This window comes from Lissotriton helveticus, chromosome 3_1, assembly GCF_964261635.1.
Source record: "Lissotriton helveticus chromosome 3_1, aLisHel1.1, whole genome shotgun sequence".
Lineage (NCBI taxonomy): Eukaryota > Metazoa > Chordata > Amphibia > Caudata > Salamandridae > Lissotriton > Lissotriton helveticus.
In genome coordinates, this window is record NC_136061.1 from 2,004,093,018 (window position 1) to 2,004,111,811 (window position 18,794).

An 18,794-nucleotide genomic window follows, 5' to 3' on the forward strand; every position below is an offset into this window, starting at 1 on the left:
GCTATATGCAAATCAGCTCTGACCCTGTGCCTCATGGGAACAGTCCAGTCCGAACTACCAAGCCATGTCTTTCCCAGACCGGAATCAAGCATCCAAGGACCGGTTTCTGGCTATCAGCCTTCATTCAGCATGGATAGCTTGACTCCAGTGGTGTGGAGAGCCTGGGACTCACGTCTGAGCATACCCAGCCCACTCTGGGTGAAAATTGCAAAAAACACAGTTGATGGACAGAATGTAGAACAATGTCATACATTCACCCCAGTACAAGGATCTGGGCCTAAATCCATCGTTTTTTTGCACTCCACACCACCCTGGGTTAGACACTGGCTATATGCAAATCAGCTCTGACCCTGTGCCTCATGGGAACAGTCCAGTCCGAACTACCAAGCCATGTCTGTCCCAGACCGGAATCAAGCATCCAAGGACCGGTTTCTGGCTATCAGCCTTCATTCAGCATGGATAGCTTGACTCCAGTGGTGTGGAGAGCCTGGGACTCACGTCTGAGCATACCCAGCCCACTCTGGGTGAAAATTGCAAAAAACACAGTTGATGGACAGAATGTAGAACAATGTCATACATTCCCCCCAGTACAAGGATCTGGGCCTAAATCCATCGTTTTTTTGCACTCCACACCACCCTGGGTTAGACACTGGCTATATGCAAATCAGCTCTGACCCTGTGCCTCATGGGAACAGTCCAGTCCGAACTACCAAGCCATGTCTTTCCCAGACCGGAATCAAGCATCCAAGGACCGGTTTCTGGCTATCAGCCTTCATTCAGCATGGATAGCTTGACTCCAGTGGTGTGGAGAGCCTGGGACTCACGTCTGAGCATACCCAGCCCACTCTGGGTGAAAATTGCAAAAAACACAGTTGATGGACAGAATGTAGAACAATGTCATACATTCACCCCAGTACAAGGATCTGGGCCTAAATCCATCGTTTTTTTGCACTCCACACCACCCTGGGTTAGACACTGGCTATATGCAAATCAGCTCTGACCCTGTGCCTCATGGGAACAGTCCAGTCCGAACTACCAAGCCATGTCTTTCCCAGACCGGAATCAAGCATCCAAGGACCGGTTTCTGGCTATCAGCCTTCATTCAGCATGGATAGCTTGACTCCAGTGGTGTGGAGAGCCTGGGACTCACGTCTGAGCATACCCAGCCCACTCTGGGTGAAAATTGCAAAAAACACAGTTGATGGACAGAATGTAGAACAATGTCATACATTCACCCCAGTACAAGGATCTGGGCCTAAATCCATCGTTTTTTTGCACTCCACACCACCCTGGGTTAGACACTGGCTATATGCAAATCAGCTCTGACCCTGTGCCTCATGGGAACAGTCCAGTCCGAACTACCAAGCCATGTCTTTCCCAGACCGGAATCAAGCATCCAAGGACCGGTTTCTGGCTATCAGCCTTCATTCAGCATGGATAGCTTGACTCCAGTGGTGTGGAGAGCCTGGGACTCACGTCTGAGCATACCCAGCCCACTCTGGGTGAAAATTGCAAAAAACACAGTTGATGGACAGAATGTAGAACAATGTCATACATTCACCCCAGTACAAGGATCTGGGCCTAAATCCATCGTTTTTTTGCACTCCACACCACCCTGGGTTAGACACTGGCTATATGCAAATCAGCTCTGACCCTGTGCCTCATGGGAACAGTCCAGTCCGAACTACCAAGCCATGTCTTTCCCAGACCGGAATCAAGCATCCAAGGACCGGTTTCTGGCTATCAGCCTTCATTCAGCATGGATAGCTTGACTCCAGTGGTGTGGAGAGCCTGGGACTCACGTCTGAGCATACCCAGCCCACTCTGGGTGAAAATTTCAAAAAACACAGTTGATGGACAGAATGTAGAACAATGTCATACATTCACCCCAGTACAAGGATCTGGGCCTAAATCCATCGTTTTTTTGCACTCCACACCACCCTGGGTTAGACACTGGCTATATGCAAATCAGCTCTGACCCTGTGCCTCATGGGAACAGTCCAGTCCGAACTACCAAGCCATGTCTTTCCCAGACCGGAATCAAGCATCCAAGGACCGGTTTCTGGCTATCAGCCTTCATTCAGCATGGATAGCTTGACTCCAGTGGTGTGGAGAGCCTAGGACTCACGTCTGAGCATACCCAGCCCACTCTGGGGTGAAAATTGCAAAAAACACAGTTGATGGACAGAATGTAGAACAATGTCATACATTCACCCCAGTACAAGGATCTGGGCCTAAATCCATCGTTTTTTTGCACTCCACACCACCCTGGGTTAGACACTGGCTATATGCAAATCAGCTCTGACCCTGTGCCTCATGGGAACAGTCCAGTCCGAACTACCAAGCCATGTCTTTCCCAGACCGGAATCAAGCATCCAAGGACCGGTTTCTGGCTATCAGCCTTCATTCAGCATGGATAGCTTGACTCCAGTGGTGTGGAGAGCCTGGGACTCACGTCTGAGCATACCCAGCCCACTCTGGGTGAAAATTGCAAAAAACACAGTTGATGGACAGAATGTAGAACAATGTCATACATTCACCCCAGTACAAGGATCTGGGCCTAAATCCATCATTTTTTTGCACTCCACACCACCCTGGGTTAGACACTGGCTATATGCAAATCAGCTCTGACCCTGTGCCTCATGGGAACAGTCCAGTCCGAACTACCAAGCCATGTCTTTCCCAGACCGGAATCAAGCATCCAAGGACCGGTTTCTGGCTATCAGCCTTCATTCAGCATGGATAGCTTGACTCCAGTGGTGTGGAGAGCCTGGGACTCACGTCTGAGCATACCCAGCCCACTCTGGGTGAAAAGTGCAAAAAACACAGTTGATGGACAGAATGTAGAACAATGTCATACATTCACCCCAGTACAAGGATCTGGGCCTAAATCCATCGTTTTTTTGCACTCCACACCACCCTGGGTTAGACACTGGCTATATGCAAATCAGCTCTGACCCTGTGCCTCATGGGAACAGTCCAGTCCGAACTACCAAGCCATGTCTTTCCCAGACCGGAATCAAGCATCCAAGGACCGGTTTCTGGCTATCAGCCTTCATTCAGCATGGATAGCTTGACTCCAGTGGTGTGGAGAGCCTGGGACTCACGTCTGAGCATACCCAGCCCACTCTGGGTGAAAATTGCAAAAAACACAGTTGATGGACAGAATGTAGAACAATGTCATACATTCCCCCCAGTACAAGGATCTGGGCCTAAATCCATCGTTTTTTTGCACTCCACACCACCCTGGGTTAGACACTGGCTATATGCAAATCAGCTCTGACCCTGTGCCTCATGGGAACAGTCCAGTCCGAACTACCAAGCCATGTCTTTCCCAGACCGGAATCAAGCATCCAAGGACCGGTTTCTGGCTATCAGCCTTCATTCAGCATGGATAGCTTGACTCCAGTGGTGTGGAGAGCCTGGGACTCACGTCTGAGCATACCCAGCCCACTCTGGGTGAAAATTGCAAAAAACACAGTTGATGGACAGAATGTAGAACAATGTCATACATTCACCCCAGTACAAGGATCTGGGCCTAAATCCATCGTTTTTTTGCACTCCACACCACCCTGGGTTAGACACTGGCTATATGCAAATCAGCTCTGACCCTGTGCCTCATGGGAACAGTCCAGTCCGAACTACCAAGCCATGTCTTTCCCAGACCGGAATCAAGCATCCAAGGACCGGTTTCTGGCTATCAGCCTTCATTCAGCATGGATAGCTGACTCCAGTGGTGTGGAGAGCCTGGGACTCACGTCTGAGCATACCCAGCCCACTCTGGGTGAAAATTGCAAAAAACACAGTTGATGGACAGAATGTAGAACAATGTCATACATTCACCCCAGTACAAGGATCTGGGCCTAAATCCATCGTTTTTTTGCACTCCACACCACCCTGGGTTAGACACTGGCTATATGCAAATCAGCTCTGACCCTGTGCCTCATGGGAACAGTCCAGTCCGAACTACCAAGCCATGTCTTTCCCAGACCGGAATCAAGCATCCAAGGACCGGTTTCTGGCTATCAGCCTTCATTCAGCATGGATAGCTTGACTCCAGTGGTGTGGAGAGCCTGGGACTCACGTCTGAGCATACCCAGCCCACTCTGGGTGAAAATTTCAAAAAACACAGTTGATGGACAGAATGTAGAACAATGTCATACATTCACCCCAGTACAAGGATCTGGGCCTAAATCCATCGTTTTTTTGCACTCCACACCACCCTGGGTTAGACACTGGCTATATGCAAATCAGCTCTGACCCTGTGCCTCATGGGAACAGTCCAGTCCGAACTACCAAGCCATGTCTTTCCCAGACCGGAATCAAGCATCCAAGGACCGGTTTCTGGCTATCAGCCTTCATTCAGCATGGATAGCTTGACTCCAGTGGTGTGGAGAGCCTGGGACTCACGTCTGAGCATACCCAGCCCACTCTGGGTGAAAATTGCAAAAAACACAGTTGATGGACAGAATGTAGAACAATGTCATACATTCACCCCAGTACAAGGATCTGGGCCTAAATCCATCTTTTTTTTGCACTCCACACCACCCTAGGTTAGACACTGGCTATATGCAAATCAGCTCTGACCCTGTGCCTCATGGGAACAGTCCAGTCCGAACTACCAAGCCCTGTCTTTCCCAGACCGGAATCAAGCATCCAAGGACCGGTTTCTGGCTAGCAGCCTTCATTCAGCATGGATAGCTTGACTCCAGTGGTGTGGAGAGCCTGGGACTCACGTCTGAGCATACCCAGCCACTCTGGGTGAAAATTGCAAAAAACACAGTTGATGTACAGAATGTAGAACAATGTCATACATTCACCCCAGTACAAGGATCTGGGCCTAAATCCATCGTTTTTTTGCACTCCACACCACCCTGGGTTAGACACTGGCTATATCCAAATCAGCTCTGACCCTGTGCCTCATGGGAACAGTCCAGTCCGAACTACCTAGCCATGTCTTTCCCTTACCGGAATCAAGCATCCAAGGACCGGTTTCTGGCTATCAGCCTTCATTCAGCATGGATAGCTTGACTCCAGTGGTGTGGAGAGCCTGGGACTCACGTCTGAGCATACCCAGCCCACTCTGGGTGAAAATTGCAAAAAACACAGTTGATGGACAGAATGTAGAACAATGTCATACATTCACCCCAGTACAAGGATCTGGGCCTAAATCCATCGTTTTTTTGCACTCCACACCACCCTGGGTTAGACACTGGCTATATGCAAATCAGCTCTGACCCTGTGCCTCATGGGAACAGTCCAGTCCGAACTACCTAGCCATGTCTTTCCCTTACCGGAATCAAGCATCCAAGGACCGGTTTCTGGCTATCAGCCTTCATTCAGCATGGATAGCTTGACTCCAGTGGTGTGGAGAGCCTGGGACTCACGTCTGAGCATACCCAGCCCACTCTGGGTGAAAATTGCAAAAAACACAGTTGATGGACAGAATGTAGAACAATGTCATACATTCACCCCAGTACAAGGATCTGGGCCTAAATCCATCATTTTTTTGCACTCCACACCACCCTGGGTTAGACACTGGCTATATGCAAATCAGCTCTGACCCTGTGCCTCATCGGAACAGTCCAGTCCGAACTACCAAGCCATGTCTTTCCCAAACCGGAATCAAGCATCCAAGGACCGGTTTCTGGCTATCAGCCTTCATTCAGCATGGATAGCTTGACTCCAGTGGTGTGGAGAGCCTGGGACTCACGTCTGAGCATACCCAGCCCACTCTGGGTGAAAATTGCAAAAAACACAGTTGATGGACAGAATGTAGAACAATGTCATACATTCACCCCAGTACAAGGATCTGGGCCTAAATCCATCGTTTTTTTGCACTCCACACCACCCTGGGTTAGACACTGGCTATATGCAAATCAGCTCTGACCCTGTGCCTCATGGGAACAGTCCAGTCCGAACTACCAAGCCATGTCTTTCCCAGACCGGAATTAAGCATCCAAGGACCGGTTTCAGGCTAGCAGCCTTCATTCAGCATGGATAGCTTGACTCCAGTGGTGTGGAGAGCCTGGGACTCACGTCTGAGCAATACCAGCCCACTCTGGGTGAAAATTGCAAAAAACACAGTTGATGGACAGAATGTAGAACAATGTCATACATTCACCCCAGTACAAGGATCTGGGCCTAAATCCATCGTTTTTTTGCACTCCACACCACCCTGGGTTAGACACTGGCTATATGCAAATCAGCTCTGACCCTGAGCCTCATGGGAACAGTCCAGTCCGAACTACCAAGCCATGTCTTCCCAAGACCGGAATCAAGCATCCAAGGACCGGTTTCTGGCTATCAGCCTTCATTCAGCATCGATAGCTTGACTCCAGTGGTGTGGAGAGCCTGGGACTCACGTCTGAGCATACCCAGCCCACTCTGGGTGAAAATTGCAAAAAACACAGTTGATGGACAGAATGTAGAACAATGTCATACATTCACCCCAGTACAAGGATCTGGGCCTAAATCCATCGTTTTTTTGCACTCCACACCACCCTGGGTTACACACTGGCTATATGCAAATCAGCTCTGACCCTGTGCCTCATGGGAACAGTCCAGTCCGAACTACCAAGCCATGTCTTTCCCAGACCAGAATCAAGCATCCAAGGACCGGTTTCTGGCTATCAGCCTTCATTCAGCATGGATAGCTTGACTCCAGTGGTGTGGAGAGCCTGGGACTCACGTCTGAGCATACCCAGCCCACTCTGGGTGAAAATTGCAAAAAACACAGTTGATGGACAGAATGTAGAACAATGTCATACATTCACCCCAGTACAAGGATCTGGGCCTAAATCCATCGTTTTTTTGCACTCCACACCACCCTGGGTTAGACACTGGCTATATGCAAATCAGCTCTGACCCTGTGCCTCATGGGAACAGTCCAGTCAGAACTACCAAGCCATGTCTTTCCCAGACCGGAATCAAGCATCCAAGGACCGGTTTCTGGCTATCAGCCTTCATTCAGCATGGATAGCTTGACTCCAGTGGTGTGGAGAGCCTAGGACTCACGTCTGAGCATACCCAGCCCACTCTGGGGTGAAAATTGCAAAAAACACAGTTGATGGACAGAATGTAGAACAATGTCATACATTCACCCCAGTACAAGGATCTGGGCCTAAATCCATCGTTTTTTTGCACTCCACACCACCCTGGGTTAGACACTGGCTATATGCAAATCAGCTCTGACCCTGTGCCTCATGGGAACAGTCCAGTCCGAACTACCAAGCCATGTCTTTCCCAGACCGGAATCAAGCATCCAAGGACCGGTTTCTGGCTATCAGCCTTCATTCAGCATGGATAGCTTGACTCCAGTGGTGTGGAGAGCCTGGGACTCACGTCTGAGCATACCCAGCCCACTCTGGGTGAAAATTGCAAAAAACACAGTTGATGGACAGAATGTAGAACAATGTCATACATTCACCCCAGTACAAGGATCTGGGCCTAAATCCATCGTTTTTTTGCACTCCACACCACCCTGGGTTAGACACTGGCTATATGCAAATCAGCTCTGACCCTGTGCCTCATGGGAACAGTCCAGTCCGAACTACCAAGCCATGTCTTTCCCAGACCGGAATCAAGCATCCAAGGACCGGTTTCTGGCTATCAGCCTTCATTCAGCATGGATAGCTTGACTCCAGTGGTGTGGAGAGCCTGGGACTCACGTCTGAGCATACCCAGCCCACTCTGGGTGAAAATTGCAAAAAACACAGTTGATGGACAGAATGTAGAACAATGTCATACATTCACCCCAGTACAAGGATCTGGGCCTAAATCCATCGTTTTTTTGCACTCCACACCACCCTGGGTTAGACACTGGCTATATGCAAATCAGCTCTGACCCTGTGCCTCATGGGAACAGTCCAGTCCGAACTACCAAGCCATGTCTTTCCCAGACCGGAATCAAGCATCCAAGGACCGGTTTCTGGCTATCAGCCTTCATTCAGCATGGATAGCTTGACTCCAGTGGTGTGGAGAGCCTGGGACTCACGTCTGAGCATACCCAGCCCACTCTGGGTGAAAATTGCAAAAAACACAGTTGATGGACAGAATGTAGAACAATGTCATACATTCACCCCAGTACAAGGATCTGGGCCTAAATCCATCGTTTTTTTGCACTCCACACCACCCTGGGTTAGACACTGGCTATATGCAAATCAGCTCTGACCCTGTGCCTCATGGGAACAGTCCAGTCCGAACTACCAAGCCATGTCTTTCCCAGACCGGAATCAAGCATCCAAGGACCGGTTTCAGGCTAGCAGCCTTCATTCAGCATGGATAGCTTGACTCCAGTGGTGTGGAGAGCCTGGGACTCACGTCTGAGCAATACCAGCCCACTCTGGGTGAAAATTGCAAAAAACACAGTTGATGGACAGAATGTAGAACAATGTCATACATTCACCCCAGTACAAGGATCTGGGCCTAAATCCATCGTTTTTTTGCACTCCACACCACCCTGGGTTAGACACTGGCTATATGCAAATCAGCTCTGACCCTGTGCCTCATGGGAACAGTCCAGTCCGAACTACCAAGCCATGTCTTCCCAAGACCGGAATCAAGCATCCAAGGACCGGTTTCTGGCTATCAGCCTTCATTCAGCATCGATAGCTTGACTCCAGTGGTGTGGAGAGCCTGGGACTCACGTCTGAGCATACCCAGCCCACTCTGGGTGAAAATTGCAAAAAACACAGTTGATGGACAGAATGTAGAACAATGTCATACATTCACCCCAGTACAAGGATCTGGGCCTAAATCCATCGTTTTTTTGCACTCCACACCACCCTGGGTTACACACTGGCTATATGCAAATCAGCTCTGACCCTGTGCCTCATGGGAACAGTCCAGTCCGAACTACCAAGCCATGTCTTTCCCAGACCAGAATCAAGCATCCAAGGACCGGTTTCTGGCTATCAGCCTTCATTCAGCATGGATAGCTTGACTCCAGTGGTGTGGAGAGCCTGGGTCTCACGTCTGAGCATACCCAGCCCACTCTGGGTGAAAATTGCAAAAAACACAGTTGATGGACAGAATGTAGAACAATGTCATACATTCACCCCAGTACAAGGATCTGGGCCTAAATCCATCGTTTTTTTGCACTCCACACCACCCTGGGTTAGACACTGGCTATATGCAAATCAGCTCTGACCCTGTGCCTCATGGGAACAGTCCAGTCAGAACTACCAAGCCATGTCTTTCCCAGACCGGAATCAAGCATCCAAGGACCGGTTTCTGGCTATCAGCCTTCATTCAGCATGGATAGCTTGACTCCAGTGGTGTGGAGAGCCTAGGACTCACGTCTGAGCATACCCAGCCCACTCTGGGGTGAAAATTGCAAAAAACACAGTTGATGGACAGAATGTAGAACAATGTCATACATTCACCCCAGTACAAGGATCTGGGCCTAAATCCATCGTTTTTTTGCACTCCACACCACCCTGGGTTAGACACTGGCTATATGCAAATCAGCTCTGACCCTGTGCCTCATGGGAACAGTCCAGTCCGAACTACCAAGCCATGTCTTTCCCAGACCGGAATCAAGTATCCAAGGACCGGTTTCTGGCTATCAGCCTTCATTCAGCATGGATAGCTTGACTCCAGTGGTGTGGAGAGCCTGGGACTCACGTCTGAGCATACCCAGCCCACTCTGGGTGAAAATTGCAAAAAACACAGTTGATGGACAGAATGTAGAACAATGTCATACATTCACCCCAGTACAAGGATCTGGGCCTAAATCCATCGTTTTTTTGCACTCCACACCACCCTGGGTTAGACACTGGCTATATGCAAATCAGCTCTGACCCTGTGCCTCATGGGAACAGTCCAGTCCGAACTACCAAGCCATGTCTTTCCCAGACCGGAATCAAGCATCCAAGGACCGGTTTCTGGCTATCAGCCTTCATTCAGCATGGATAGCTTGACTCCAGTGGTGTGGAGAGCCTGGGACTCACGTCTGAGCATACCCAGCCCACTCTGGGTGAAAATTGCAAAAAACACAGTTGATGGACAGAATGTAGAACAATGTCATACATTCACCCCAGTACAAGGATCTGGGCCTAAATCCATCGTTTTTTTGCACTCCACACCACCCTGGGTTAGACACTGGCTATATGCAAATCAGCTCTGACCCTGTGCCTCATGGGAACAGTCCAGTCCGAACTACCAAGCCATGTCTTTCCCAGACCGGAATCAAGCATCCAAGGACCGGTTTCTGGCTATCAGCCTTCATTCAGCATGGATAGCTTGACTCCAGTGGTGTGGAGAGCCTGGGACTCACGTCTGAGCATACCCAGCCCACTCTGGGTGAAAATTGCAAAAAACACAGTTGATGGACAGAATGTAGAACAATGTCATACATTCACCCCAGTACAAGGATCTGGGCCTAAATCCATCGTTTTTTTGCACTCCACACCACCCTGGGTTAGACACTGGCTATATGCAAATCAGCTCTGACCCTGTGCCTCATGGGAACAGTCCAGTCCGAACTACCAAGCCATGTCTTTCCCAGACCGGAATCAAGCATCCAAGGACCGGTTTCTGGCTATCAGCCTTCATTCAGCATGGATAGCTTGACTCCAGTGGTGTGGAGAGCCTGGGACTCACGTCTGAGCATACCCAGCCCACTCTGGGTGAAAATTGCAAAAAACACAGTTGATGGACAGAATGTAGAACAATGTCATACATTCACCCCAGTACAAGGATCTGGGCCTAAATCCATCGTTTTTTTGCACTCCACACCACCCTGGGTTAGACACTGGCTATATGCAAATCAGCTCTGACCCTGTGCCTCATGGGAACAGTCCAGTCCGAACTACCAAGCCATGTCTTTCCCAGACCGGAATCAAGCATCCAAGGACCGGTTTCTGGCTATCAGCCTTCATTCAGCATGGATAGCTTGACTCCAGTGGTGTGGAGAGCCTGGGACTCACGTCTGAGCATACCCAGCCCACTCTGGGTGAAAATTGCAAAAAACACAGTTGATGGACAGAATGTAGAACAATGTCATACATTCACCCCAGTACAAGGATCTGGGCCTAAATCCATCTTTTTTTTGCACTCCACACCACCCTAGGTTAGACACTGGCTATATGCAAATCAGCTCTGACCCTGTGCCTCATGGGAACAGTCCAGTCCGAACTACCAAGCCCTGTCTTTCCCAGACCGGAATCAAGCATCCAAGGACCGGTTTCTGGCTATCAGCCTTCATTCAGCATGGATAGCTTGACTCCAGTGGTGTGGAGAGCCTGGGACTCACGTCTGAGCATACCCAGCCCACTCTGGGTAAAAATTGCAAAAAACACAGTTGATGGACAGAATGTAGAACAATGTCATACATTCACCCCAGTACAAGGATCTGGGCCTAAATCCATCGTTTATTTGCACTCCACACCACCCTGGGTTAGACACTGGCTATATGCAAATCAGCTCTGACCCTGTGCCTCATGGGAACAGTCCAGTCCAAACTACCAAGCCCTGTCTTTCCCAGACCGGAATCAAGCATCCAAGGACCGGTTTCTGGCTATCAGCCTTCATTCAGCATGGATAGCTTGACTCCAGTGGTGTGGAGAGCCTGGGACTCACGTCTGAGCATACCCAGCCCACTCTGGGTGAAAATTGCAAAAAACACAGTTGATGGAAAGAATGTAGAACAATGTCATACATTCACCCCAGTACAAGGATCTGGGCCTAAATCCATCGTTTTTTTGCACTCCACACCACCCTGGGTTAGACACTGGCTATATGCAAATCAGCTTTGACCCTGTGCCTCATGGGAACAGTCCAGTTCGAACTACCAAGCCATGTCTTTCCCAGACCGGAATCAAGCATCCAAGGACCGGTTTCTGGCTATCAGCCTTCATTCAGCATGGATAGCTTGACTCCAGTGGTGTGGAGAGCCTGGGACTCACGTCTGAGCATACCCAGCCCACTCTGGGTGAAAATTGCAAAAAACACAGTTGATGGACAGAATGTAGAACAATGTCATACATTCACCCCAGTACAAGGATCTGGGCCTAAATCCATCGTTTTTTTGCACTCCACACCACCCTGGGTTAAACACTGGCTATATGCAAATCAGCTCTGACCCTGTGCCTCATGGGAACAGTCCAGTCCGAACTACCAAGCCATGTCTTTCCCAGACCGGAATCAAGCATCCAAGGACCGGTTTCTGGCTAGCAGCCTTCATTCAGCATGGATAGCTTGACTCCAGTGGTGTGGAGAGCCTGGGACTCACGTCTGAGCATACCCAGCCCACTCTGGGTGAAAATTGCAAAAAACACAGTTGATGGACAGAATGTAGAACAATGTCATACATTCACCCCAGTACAAGGATCTGGGCCTAAATCCATCGTTTTTTTGCACTCCACACCACCCTGGGTTAGACACTGGCTATATGCAAATCAGCTCTGACCCTGTGCCTCATGGGAACAGTCCAGTCCGAACTACCAAGCCATGTCTTTCCCAGACCGGAATCAAGCATCCAAGGACCGGTTTCTGGCTATCAGCCTTCATTCAGCATGGATAGCTTGACTCCAGTGGTGTGGAGAGCCTGGGACTCACGTCTGAGCATACCCAGCCCACTCTGGGTGAAAATTGCAAAAAACACAGTTGATGGACAGAATGTAGAACAATGTCATACATTCACCCCAGTACAAGGATCTGGGCCTAAATCCATCGTTTTTTTACACTCCACACCACCCTGGGTTAGACACTGGCTATATGCAAATCAGCTCTGACCCTGTGCCTCATGGGAACAGTCCAGTCCGAACTACCAAGCCATGTCTTTCCCAGACCGGAATCAAGCATCCAAGGACCGGTTTCTGGCTAGCAGCCTTCATTCAGCATGGATAGCTTGACTCCAGTGGTGTGGAGAGCCTGGGACTCACGTCTGAGCATACCCAGCCCACTCTGGGTGAAAATTGCAAAAAACACAGTTGATGGACAGAATGTAGAACAATGTCATACATTCACCCCAGTACAAGGATCTGGGCCTAAATCCATCGTTTTTTTGCACTCCACACCACCCTGGGTTAGACACTGGCTATATGCAAATCAGCTCTGACCCTGTGCCTCATGGGAACAGTCCAGTCCGAACTACCAAGCCATGTCTTTCCCAGACCGGAATCAAGCATCCAAGGACCGGTTTCTGGCTATCAGCCTTCATTCAGCATGGATAGCTTGACTCCAGTGGTGTGGAGAGCCTGGGACTCACGTCTGAGCATACCCAGCCCACTCTGGGTGAAAATTGCAAAAAACACAGTTGATGGACAGAATGTAGAACAATGTCATACATTCACCCCAGTACAAGGATCTGGGCCTAAATCCATCATTTGTTTGCACTCCACACCACCCTGGGTTAGACACTGGCTATATGCAAATCAGCTCTGACCCTGTGCCTCATGGGAACAGTCCAGTCCGAACTACCAAGCCATGTCTTTCCCAGACCGGAATCAAGCATCCAAGGACCGGTTTCTGGCTAGCAGCCTTCATTCAGCATGGATAGCTTGACTCCAGTGGTGTGGAGAGCCTGGGACTCACGTCTGAGCATACCCAGCCCACTCTGGGTGAAAATTGCAAAAAACACAGTTGATGGACAGAATGTAGAACAATGTCATACATTCACCCCAGTACAAGGATCTGGGCCTAAATCCATCGTTTTTTTGCACTCCACACCACCCTGGGTTAGACACTGGCTATATGCAAATCAGCTCTGACCCTGTGCCTCATGGGAACAGTCCAGTCCGAACTACCAAGCCATGTCTTTCCCAGCCCGGAATCAAGCATCCAAGGACCGGTTTCTGGCTATCAGCCTTCATTCAGCATGGATAGCTTGATTCCAGTGGTGTGGAGAGCCTGGGACTCACGCCTGAGCATACCCAGCCCACTCTGGGTGAAAATTGCAAAAAACACAGTTGATGGACAGAATGTAGAACAATGTCATACATTCACCCCAGTACAAGGATCTGGGCCTAAATCCATCGTTTTTTTGCACTCCACACCACCCTGGGTTAGACACTGGCTATATGCAAATCAGCTCTGACCCTGTGCCTCATGGGAACAGTCCAGTCCGAACTACCAAGCCATGTCTTTCCCAGACCGGAATCAAGCATCCAAGGACCGGTTTCTGGCTATCAGCCTTCATTCAGCATGGATAGCTTGACTCCAGTGGTGTGGAGAGCCTGGGACTCACGTCTGAGCATACCCAGCCCACTCTGGGTGAAAATTGCAAAAAACACAGTTGATGGACAGAATGTAGAACAATGTCATACATTCACCCCAGTACAAGGATCTGGGCCTAAATCCATCGTTTTTTTGCACTCCACACCACCCTAGGTTAGACACTGGCTATATGCAAATCAGCTCTGACCCTGTGCCTCATGGGAACAGTCCAGTCCGAACTACCAAGCCATGTCTTTCCCAGACCGGAATCATGCATCCAAGGACCGGTTTCTGGCTATCAGCCTTCATTCAGCATGGATAGCTTGACTCCAGTGGTGTGGAGAGCCTGGGACTCACGTCTGAGCATACCCAGCCCACTCTGGGTGAAAATTGCAAAAAACACAGTTGATGGACAGAATGTAGAACAATGTCATACATTCACCCCAGTACAATGATCTGGGCCTAAATCCATCGTTTTTTTGCTCTCCACACCACCCTGGGTTAGACACTGGCTATATGCAAACCAGCTCTGACCCTGTGCCTCATGGGAACAGTCCAGTCCGAACTACCAAGCCATGTCTTTCCCAGACCGGAATCAAGCATCCAAGGACCGGTTTCTGGCTATCAGCCTTCATTCAGCATGGATAGCTTGACTCCAGTGGTGTGGAGAGCCTGGGACTCACGTCTTAGCATACCCAGCCCACTCTGGGTGAAAATTGCAAAAAACACAGTTGATGGACAGAATGTAGAACAATGTCATACATTCACCCCAGTACAAGGATCTGGGCCTAAATCCATTGTTTTTTTGCACTCCACACCACCCTAGGTTAGACACTGGCTATATGCAAATCAGCTCTGACCCTGTGCCTCATGGGAACAGTCCAGTCCGAACTACCAAGCCCTGTCTTTCCCAGACCGGAATCAAGCATCCAAGGACCGGTTTCTGGCTATCAGCCTTCATTCAGCATGGATAGCTTGACTCCAGTGGTGTGGAGAGCCTGGGACTCACGTCTGAGCATACCCAGCCCACTCTGGGTGAAACTTGCAAAAAACACAGTTGATGGACAGAATGTAGAACAATGTCATACATTCACCCCAGTACAATGATCTGGGCCTAAATCCATCGTTTTTTTGCACTCCACACCACCCTGGGTTAGACACTGGCTATATGAAAATCAGCTCTGACCCTGTGCCTCATGGGAACAGTCCAGTCCGAACTACCAAGCCATGTCTTTCCCAGACCGGAATCAAGCATCCAAGGACCGGTTTCTGGCTATCAGCCTTCATTCAGCATGGATAGCTTGACTCCAGTGGTGTGGAGAGCCTGGGACTCACGTCTGAGCATACCCAGCCCACTCTGGGTGAAAATTGCAAAAAACACAGTTGATGGACAGAATGTAGAACAATGTCATACATTCACCCCAGTACAATGATCTGGGCCTAAATCCATCGTTTTTTTGCACTCCACACCACCATGGGTTAGACACTGGCTATATGAAAATCAGCTCTGACCCTGTGCCTCATGGGAACAGTCCAGTCCGAACTACCAAGCCATGTCTTTCCCAGATCGGAATCAAGCATCCAAGGACCGGTTTCTGGCTATCAGCCTTCATTCAGCATGGATAGCTTGACTCCAGTGGTGTGGAGAGCCTGGGACTCACGTCTGAGCATACCCAGCCCACTCTGGGTGAAAATTGCAAAAAACACAGTTGATGGACAGAATGTAGAACAATGTCATACATTCACCCCAGTACAATGATCTGGGCCTAAATCCATCGTTTTTTTGCACTCCACACCACCCTGGGTTAGACACTGGCTATATGAAAATCAGCTCTGACCCTGTGCCTCATGGGAACAGTCCAGTCCGAACTACCAAGCCATGTCTTTCCCAGACCGGAATCAAGCATCCAAGGACCGGTTTCTGGCTATCAGCCTTCATTCAGCATGGATAGCTTGACTCCAGTGGTGTGGAGAGCCTGGGACTCACGTCTGAGCATACCCAGCCCACTCTGGGTGAAAATTGCAAAAAACACAGTTGATGGACAGAATGTAGAACAATGTCATACAGTCACCCCAGTACAAGGATCTGGGCCTAAATCCATCGTTTTTTTGCACTCCACACCACCCTGGGTTAGACACTGGCTATATGCAAATCAGCTCTGACCCTGTGCCTCATGGGAACAGTCCAGTCTGAACTACCAAGTCATGTCTTTCCCAGACCGGAATCAAGCATCCAAGGACCGGTTTCTGGCTATCAGCCTTCATTCAGCATGGATAGCTTGACTCCAGTGGTGTGGAGAGCCTGGGACTCACGTCTGAGCATACCCAGCCCACTCTTGGTGAAAATTGCAAAAAACACAGTTGATGGACAGAATGTAGAACAATGTCATACATTCACCCCAGTACAAGGATCTGGGCCTAAATCCATCGTTTTTTTGCACTCCACACCACCCTGGGTTAGACACTGGCTATATGCAAATCAGCTCTGACCCTGTGCCTCATGGGAACAGTCCAGTCCGAACTACCAAGCCATGTCTTTCCCAGACCGGAATCAAGCATCCAAGGACCGGTTTCTGGCTATCAGCCTTCATTCAGCATGGATAGCTTGACTCCAGTGGTGTGGAGAGCCTGGGACTCACGTCTGAGCATACCCAGCCCACTCTGGGTGAAAATTGCAAAAAACACAGTTGATGGACAGAATGTAGAACAATGTCATACATTCACCCCAGTACAAGGATCTGGGCCTAAATCCATCGTTTTTTTGCACTCCACACCACCCTGGGTTAGACACTGGCTATATGCAAATCAGCTCTGACCCTGTGCCTCATGGGAACAGTCCAGTCCGAACTACCAAGCCATGTCTTTCCCAGACCGGAATCAAGCATCCAAGGACCGGTTTCTGGCTATCAGCCTTCATTCAGCATGGATAGCTTGACTCCAGTGGTGTGGAGAGCCTGGGACTCACGTCTGAGCATACCCAGCCCACTCTGGGTGAAAATTGCAAAAAACACAGTTGATGGACAGAATGTAGAACAATGTCATACATTCACCCCAGTACAAGGATCTGGGCCTAAATCCATCGTTTTTTTGCACTCCACACCACCCTGGGTTAGACACTGGCTATATGCAAATCAGCTCTGACCCTGTGCCTCATGGGAACAGTCCAGTCCGAACTACCAAGCCCTGTCTTTCCCAGACCGGAATCAAGCATCCAAGGACCGGTTTCTGGCTATCAGCCTTCATTCAGCATGGATAGCTTGACTCCAGTGGTGTGGAGAGCCTGGGACTCACGTCTGAGCATACCCAGCCCACTCTGGGTGAAAATTGCAAAAAACACAGTTGATGGACAGAATGTAGAACAATGTCATACATTCACCCCAGTACAAGGATCTGGGCCTAAATCCATCGTTTTTTTGCACTCCACACCACCCTGGGTTAGACACTGGCTATATCCAAATCAGCTCTGACCCTGTGCCTCATGGGAACAGTCCAGTCCGAACTACCAAGCCATGTCTTTCCCAGACCGGAATCAAGCATCCAAGGACCGGTTTCTGGCTATCAGCCTTCATTCAGCATGGATAGCTTGACTCCAGTGGTGTGGAGAGCCTGGGACTCACGTCTGAGCATACCCAGCCCACTCTGGGTGAAAATTGCAAAAAACAGTTGATGGACAGAATGTAGAACAATGTCATACATTCACCCCAGTACAAGGATCTGGGCCTAAATCCATCGTTTTTTTTGCACTCCACACCACCCTTGGTTAGACACTGGCTATATGCAAATCAGCTCTGACCCTGTGCCTCATGGGAACAGTCCAGTCCGAACTACCAAGCCATGTCTTTCCCAGACCGGAATCAAGCATCCAAGGACCGGTTTCTGGCTATCAGCCTTCATTCAGCATGGATAGCTTGACTCCAGTGGTGTGGAGAGCCTGGGACTCACGTCTGAGCATACCCAGCCTACTCTGGGTGAAAATTGCAAAAAACACAGTTGATGGACAGAATGTAGAACAATGTCATACATTCACCCCAGTACAATGATCTGGGCCTAAATCCATCGTTTTTTTGCACTCCACACCACCCTGGGTTAGACACTGGCTATATGAAAATCAGCTCTGACCCTGTGCCTCATGGGAACAGTCCAGTCCGAACTACCAAGCCATGTCTTTCCCAGACCGGAATCAAGCATCCAAGGATCGGTTTCTGGCTATCAGCCTTCATTCAGCATGGATAGCTTGACTCCAGTGGTGTGGAGAGCCTGGGACTCACGTCTGAGCATACCCAGCCCACTCTGGGTGAAAATTGCAAAAAACACAGTTGATGGACAGAATGTAGAACAATGTCATACATTCACCCCAGTACAATGATCTGGGCCTAAATCCATCGTTTTTTTGCACTCCACACCACCCTGGGTTAGACACTGGCTATATGAAAATCAGCTCTGACCCTGTGCCTCATGGGAACAGTCCAGTCCGAACTACCAAGCCATGTCTTTCCCAGACCGGAATCAAGCATCCAAGGACCGGTTTCTGGCTATCAGCCTTCATTCAGCATGGATAGCTTGACTCCAGTGGTGTGGAGAGCCTGGGACTCACGTCTGAGCATACCCAGCCCACTCTGGGTGAAAATTGCAAA